Raw genomic sequence first — 7,163 nt, forward strand, 5'->3', positions numbered from 1 at the left:
GTGTGGCTCTGGCGTAGGCCGGCGGCTACAGCTCTGATTAAACCCCTAGCCTGGGAACCTCCATATGCCTTGGATGTAGCCCTAGAAAAGACAAAAAAAAAAAAAAAGAAAAGAAAAAGAAAAAAAAAATGAAATTTGTTCATAGCGAATTTGCCACACCAAGGAAAATCGTGTATTACCTTCTCTTTCCTTCCAGCATCTGGCTTTGATGATAAAATAAACTCGTGGGCCTTGACATTATGGGTTCTGGTGAGTTGGTAATGGGGCTTCTCTTCCTCTTCCAGCGTGGAGCTGGGCTTCTAGGGAATTCCTCACTCCTTTATCTCTACATATTGACTTCGTTCACTAAACACACTCAGAGGCCCACAGATCTGATTCTCAACCCATTGACCTTTGCCAACTTCCTGTTCCTTTTCTCTAGGGGACTCCCTCAGACACTGGATGCTTTTGGTTGGAAATACTTCCTGGGAGAAGTTGGGTGTAAGGTTAGCTTTTCCGCTCACAGAGTGGCCTGGGGGGTTTCTCTCTGCACCATCTGCCTCTTGAGCAGCTTCGAGGCCATCACCATCAGCCCTAGTAACTCCAGGTGGGCCAAACTCAAACGTAAAGCTCCTACATTTGTTCAACCTGCCTGTTCCCTGTGTTGGATTCTTCATCTCCTGATAAATATTGTTGTGCCAAAGAGAGTGGCTGACCTAGGGAATACTATAAACATGACAGGAAAGCGTTTTTGGATTGTGTTCTGCAAAAGGGTCTGATTCACCCGTGGCTTCACTCTACACATTCCTGTTTTCCTTCCTTGATATTTTGTGTCTGGGACCCATGGGTTAGGCCAGTGGCTCCATTGTGCTCTTCCTGCAAAGACATAAGCAGAGAATCCGATATATTTACCACACCAGCCCCTCTCCCAGAGCCTCCGGCCACTCACACTGTGCTGCTTCTGGTGAGCTCCTTTGTTTCCTTTTATTCTCTCTCCTCCCTCTTCTCACTTTATATGACTTGTTTTGTCAATCAACCCTTGCAACTAGTGAACATCAGTGCATTCCTGGCTGCTTGTTTTCCAGTTTTCAGCCCCTTTGTGCTCATCAGTCGTGATACGCAAATCTTCGGAAACTGCTTTGTTACTTGTGGTAAAACAAAAATCTCCGAATAGTCCTCTTATAAATATCTGCCCTTCATTCAACAATTTTTTTTTTGTCTTTTTGCCTTTTCTAGGGCTGCTCCTGCGGCATATGGAGGTTCCCAGGCTAGGGGTCTAATCAGAGCTGTAGCCGCCGGCCTATGCCAGAGCCACAGCAACGCGGGATCCGAGCCACGTCAACAACCTACACCACAGCTCACGGCAACGCCGGATCGTTAACCCACTGAGCAAGGCCAGGGATCGAACCCACAACCTCATGGTTCCTAGTTGGATTCGTTAACCACTGCGCCACAACGGGAACTCCCATTCAACAATTTTTAAGCACTCAGTATTTGACAACTGGGTTTAACCATAGACTCATCTGAAATGTACTATTTTTCTGTGCAAGATTTGTCTTGTGATTTAATTTTCTATATGCATTTGTTATTTTCTCTCTCTCTCTCTCTTTTTTTCTTTTTAAGGGCACACCCGTGGCATATGGAAGTTCCCAGGCTAGGGGTTGAATTGGAGCTACAGCTGCTAGCCTATACCAGAGTCACAGCCATGTGGGATCCGAGCCACACCTGCAACCTACACCGCAGCTCACGGCAACACTGAATCCTTAACCCACTGAGCGAGGCCAGGGATTGAACCCGCAACCTCATGGTTCCTAGTCAGATTCGTTTCCTCTGCACCACGATAGGAACTCCTGATTTAGCATTTTAAGGCTATGTCCTTAAAATGGATCATCAAGGTCCAGTAGGCACTTGAAGGAAACAATCTATCCTGAAACAAAAAGACCAACAGGAAAAAAAAAAGTAACATGGGAGAAAAATACATTAAAGAAGTAGAATAAAATTTTATAATTTGTAAGTAATATTGTTGGTGAGATATGAAACTCCACTGCATGCGTAAGGCAAGGGTAGGATACTATTAAAATGAATGATAGAAGTCCAAAAAGGCCTTTAGGGAATAAGAAACCGAAGAGATAAAATATTCACTGGAGTGGCTGGAAGATAATATGGAGGAACTTTAGGAAATTGAAAGAAGGGGTAAGAATATTAGAAAAGAAACATTAGAAAAATAGCAAAACTTTCCTGGGGGTGAATATCTTAATAATAGATATCCTTAGAAGAAAGAAATAGATGCATGAATAGGAGAAAATATCAAAGAAAGTATACAAGATGGTCAGAGCTGAAACACATCTGTTTACAGACTGAAAGGTCTCATTTTTTTTTAATGGGAAATGATTTAAAATAAGCCCATACCCAAATTTTGGAGTGGTAAGGAGAAAGAAGAGATTCCTGAAGATTCCAGAAGGCAAACAAGGGGAAGAAAAATGAAAAATGTCTTCAGATTTCTAAAAAGCAACCTTGAACACTATAAGGCAATGGAGCCACGACACCAAACTTCTGAGATAATGTTTTCTGGGAGAAAACAAACGATCCTCTTCAGAATGAGCATTGGTACATGAGGGAAAACCTGTGTGTGAACCTAACGTTTAGGTAGCAGTTCCACATTATGCGCTGAAAAGGAATTGGGCCACAGCCTGAGGAGTGAAAAGCAAACATGTTCATTTTATGATGACTCATGACAAGTTCTGCTGAGGTCATCGTTCTTCCCCGTAGCATAAATTTATTCCCTGTCATTTTGAGGGCAAACTCATCCCACTCAGTGTTCATCAGCCCCTTTGGTGTCTCTCTTTGCAGGGTGGAGTTTAAGTCCAGTCTGTAGTAGACATTCCCACTGCTTTGTAGAGAGGGAAGCTTCACATTATAAAAATCCCCTCTTCCCTCTGCAAAACCAGGCAATCTGAACTAGTCTGGAGGAGTAAAAATCCTCCAAAAATGTTTGCTACCTCTCATCTAAAATCTGATGTTGGAACTCCAAAACAGAGTTTGGGTTTTGTTTCCTTCTTTCTCCTTTCTTGACCACAGTGTGGTAGATGTCTCCTGGCCTCCTGCTGGAATGCCGGGGGAGGGTGTGAGCGGTAGGAGCGGTCACCGAATAGAAAAAGCAGGAGGGAAAACCTGCATCGATTAATATATCAGAATATACACTGGAGTAATCAAGCATGCTTATGAAGAAAGTGGAGCTACCTAGGGAAAAGTGTAAAGAAATACAGCAGGGTTGGGGGAATGTCTTCATTGAGGAGGAAGAGGCAAGAGAGTATTGTGACAGTAGAGGGCGACCTGGGATTATTGAGGAGTATGGAATCCAAAACAGAACTTAAGGAAGTAATGAGTGATCTAAAAGTTCACAGCTTGCACATTACAGAAGGCAGGATGAAATCCTAAAACACAAAGTGACTGGCTTCTTTTCCTCTCTGGGTATGGGCTATTAACATACTGAGTGAAGCAAGCACATTGTGTCAAGATGATCATCTGTTTGTAAGTCATATACATTAAATTTTTTTTGTCCCAATTCAGTTTTTAAAAATGTATGCATTGGCAAGTTTCCTTGGTGGCTCAGCAGGTTAAGGATCTGGCATTGCCCCAGCTGTGGCTTGGTTTGCTTCTGTGGCTTGGTTTGATCCCCGGTTGGGGAACTTCTGAATGCCACAGGCAAGGCAAAAATGAAATGAAATGAAATGAAATAAAAATAAAAATGTATGACCATTCAGGCATTGTTGGATATTTAAAAATAATTATCAAGTCAAACTTTCGGTATTTATTTAGGTTATTTTTTTCCTTTTTATGGTTGAACCTGCAGCGTAGGGAAGTTCCCAGACTAGAGGTTGAATTGGAGCTGCAGCTGTGGTCCTATGCTGCCACAACCACAGCAGCCCCAGATCTGAGTTGCATCTGCAACTTATGCCAAAGCTTGTGGTGACACTGGATCCTGAACCCACTGAGTGAGGCCAGAAATCAAACCTGCATCCTCACAGAGACTACATCGGGTTCTTAACTTGCTGAGCCACAATGGGAACTCCTATTCAGTGTTTTTATCTTTGGTGTTATACTTAGAAAATCCATACCTATGTCAGAAATTAAGTATGTATTTACATGATTTTCACTGAGTCATTTAATTATTCCATACACTCTAAATGTGTGAATACACACACACACACACACACACACACACACACACACACGTTCACTCATTATTGGGGAGATGCAAATCAAAACCATAATGAGATAATCACCTCATACCTGTTAGGATGGCCGTTATCAAAAAGGCAAGAAATGGCATTCCTGCTGTGGTGCAATGGGATTGGTGTTGTCTTGGGAGCACTAGGATGCAGGTTCAACGCCTGGCTCAGCACAGTGGCTTAAGGATCAGGCATTGCTGCAGCCACGACTTAGGTCAAGCCTGCAGCTTGGATCTGATCCCTGGCCTGGGAACTCCATATGCTGCAGGATGTCCAAAAAGGAGAAAAAAAAACAACAACAACAAAACGTGAGAAATAAGTGTTGGCAAGGATGTGGGGAAAAGGGAACGCTCATATACTGTTGGTGGGAATATAAATTGCTGGAGCTACTATGGAAAACAGGCTGGAAATTCCTTAAAAATTAGGAATAGAACTACCATATGATCCAGCTATTATACTCCTGAGTATTTATCTAAAGAACATGAAAACACTAATTCAGAAAGATATATGCACCCCATGTTCATCTTAGTATTATTCACAATAGCTAAGATATGGAAACAACACAAGTACCCACCAAGGGATAAGTGGATAAAAAAGATGTGTGATACACACACACATGAATTATCATTCAGCCATAAAAAAGATGAAGTCCTGCAATTTGTGACAACATGTATGAACCTTGAGGATATGCTAAGTGAAATAAATTAGATGGAAAAAGTCAAATACCTTATGATTTCACTCATGTGTGGGATATAAAACAAACAAAAACAAAATAATGAACAAAGCAAACTAAATGTATATATAGAGAAAATAATGGTGGTTACCAGAGGGGAAAGGGTGGGCAGGAGGAGAGGTGAAATGGGTAAAGGGGGTATGTGGTTGAACCATACTGGCTCCATTTTGTCAGCTCCATCTCAGGCTCACAGTCCTACAGGAGCTCCTCCCCTTTAGCCTACTTATAAGGAATGTGCCCAAGCCAGATAAGTTCCCCATCAACTTTTACCTTTGCCTTTATCTGATATAAAAAACCTGGAAGACTGCCTTTTGCTGATATATATGGTTAATGGTCATGAGACCCCCCCAGGGAGAGGAAAAATCCTCAGTTCCCTTTGGCATGGTAGTCAGCATGTATTTTTATCTTTGGTCTCTTTAAGTTTCCCTGTACCCTTTTTGATGATGTGGAGTGCAGCTGTGAATATGTTTGGATTATCCACCATCTGATATTTCCTGCCTATATGTAAGTTACCTGCAATAAATTTCATAGTTGCACTTTATGGAGTTGCTGCCTTCATTTTTCAGTCTCAAAGTTCATTTTCAGAGGGTACTATTCAATATCTCTGCTTCCCAACAGGTGCTCAACTGTATAGTCATGGATGGAAGCTAAATTTTTAGTGGTAAGCATGCCATATCTTATACAGAAGTTGAAATTTAATGTTGCACACACCTGATACTTCTATAATGTTATACATCAGTGTTGCCTCAGTCAGAAAAAGAAAGAAAGAAAATAATGGCCCCAAACTCCCCAAATCTGGGGAAATAAATGACATCTAGATTCAAAAAGCTGTATAGACTCCAAAAAGGATGAATCCAAAGTAATGCACAATGAGACAGATTATCAAAAGTCAAAGACAAAGAGAGAATTTTGAAAGCAGTAAGAGAAGAGCAATTTGTCATGTACAAGGGGACCCCTGTAAGACTCTCAGCAGATGTCTTGCAGGCTAGAGGGAGTGAGATAATATATTCAACTTGCTAATAGAATAAACTGCCAATTCAGAATGATGTATCTGACAAAACTATCCTTTGAAAGTAAAAGAGAAATAAACTTTCCTAGAGAAACAAGGAAAGGAGTTTATCATCACTAGATAAACTAGTGATGATAGTTTTATCACTAGAAAGGAGTTTATCATCACTAGACCTGTCTTACAAGAAATGCTAAAGGAAGTTCTTCATGCTGAAATGATAAAAGAATGCTAAAGAGCAACATGAAAGAATACGAAAGTATAAATCACTGGGAAAGGTAAATACAGACAAATGCAGAATTCTATAATTCTGCAGTGATGGTGCATAAATCACTTTTAATTCTGAAATAGAGGTTAAAATGTAGAAGTACAAAAATAACTATAATGCTGTGGGCACAGCCAAAAAAAATTGTAACTACAAAATGTTAGTAGATATACAATATAAAAACACAACACCTGAGGGGAGAAATAAAAATGTAAGTATTTGTATATGATTGAAGTTAAGTTGTTATCAGCTTAATATACTTGTTATGACTATAAGATGTTTTAGGTAAGTACCATGGTAACCACAAAGAAAATGCCTAACGAAGAGACACAAAAGAAAATGAAAAAGGAATTAAAGTACATCACCAAACACACACACACACACACCAATGAAACAAAGACAGGAAGAAGGGAAAGGAGTGACAAAAAAGTTGTAAGACAAACAGAAAAAAGTTAACAAAATAACAAAATTGTTAATAGCAAGTCCTTCCCTATTATTACTTTAGAGGAAAATGGACTAAACTTCCCCGTCAAAAAACAGAGAGTGGTTAAATTAATAATTTAAAAAGATCCAATTATATTTTATTTACAAGAGACTCACTTTAGGGACATGCAGAAGCTGAAAGTGTGGGAGAAGCATACCATGCAAATGGTAACCCAAAGAAAGCAGGAGTGGCCATACTTTTATTACATGAAATAGACCTTGTCAGAAATTCAAGTGGGGCGTAAAAATACCAAGTGAAAACACCTGAAAGCCTACTGCTTTGTGATAATGATTCTCGGTATTTCTTAGTATCTTCTAACACACATACATGTAAATAACAGATATATGTATTTTACGCATTTAACAGGCTTTTTTTCTTACATCACCTATCAGTTTCTCCTCTGTACATATTTACCTTCACAAGCTCCTACACTACCCTTGTGTAGAACACTTAAAAATATGATA

Source organism: Phacochoerus africanus, chromosome 8, assembly GCF_016906955.1.
Source record: "Phacochoerus africanus isolate WHEZ1 chromosome 8, ROS_Pafr_v1, whole genome shotgun sequence".
NCBI lineage: Eukaryota > Metazoa > Chordata > Mammalia > Artiodactyla > Suidae > Phacochoerus > Phacochoerus africanus.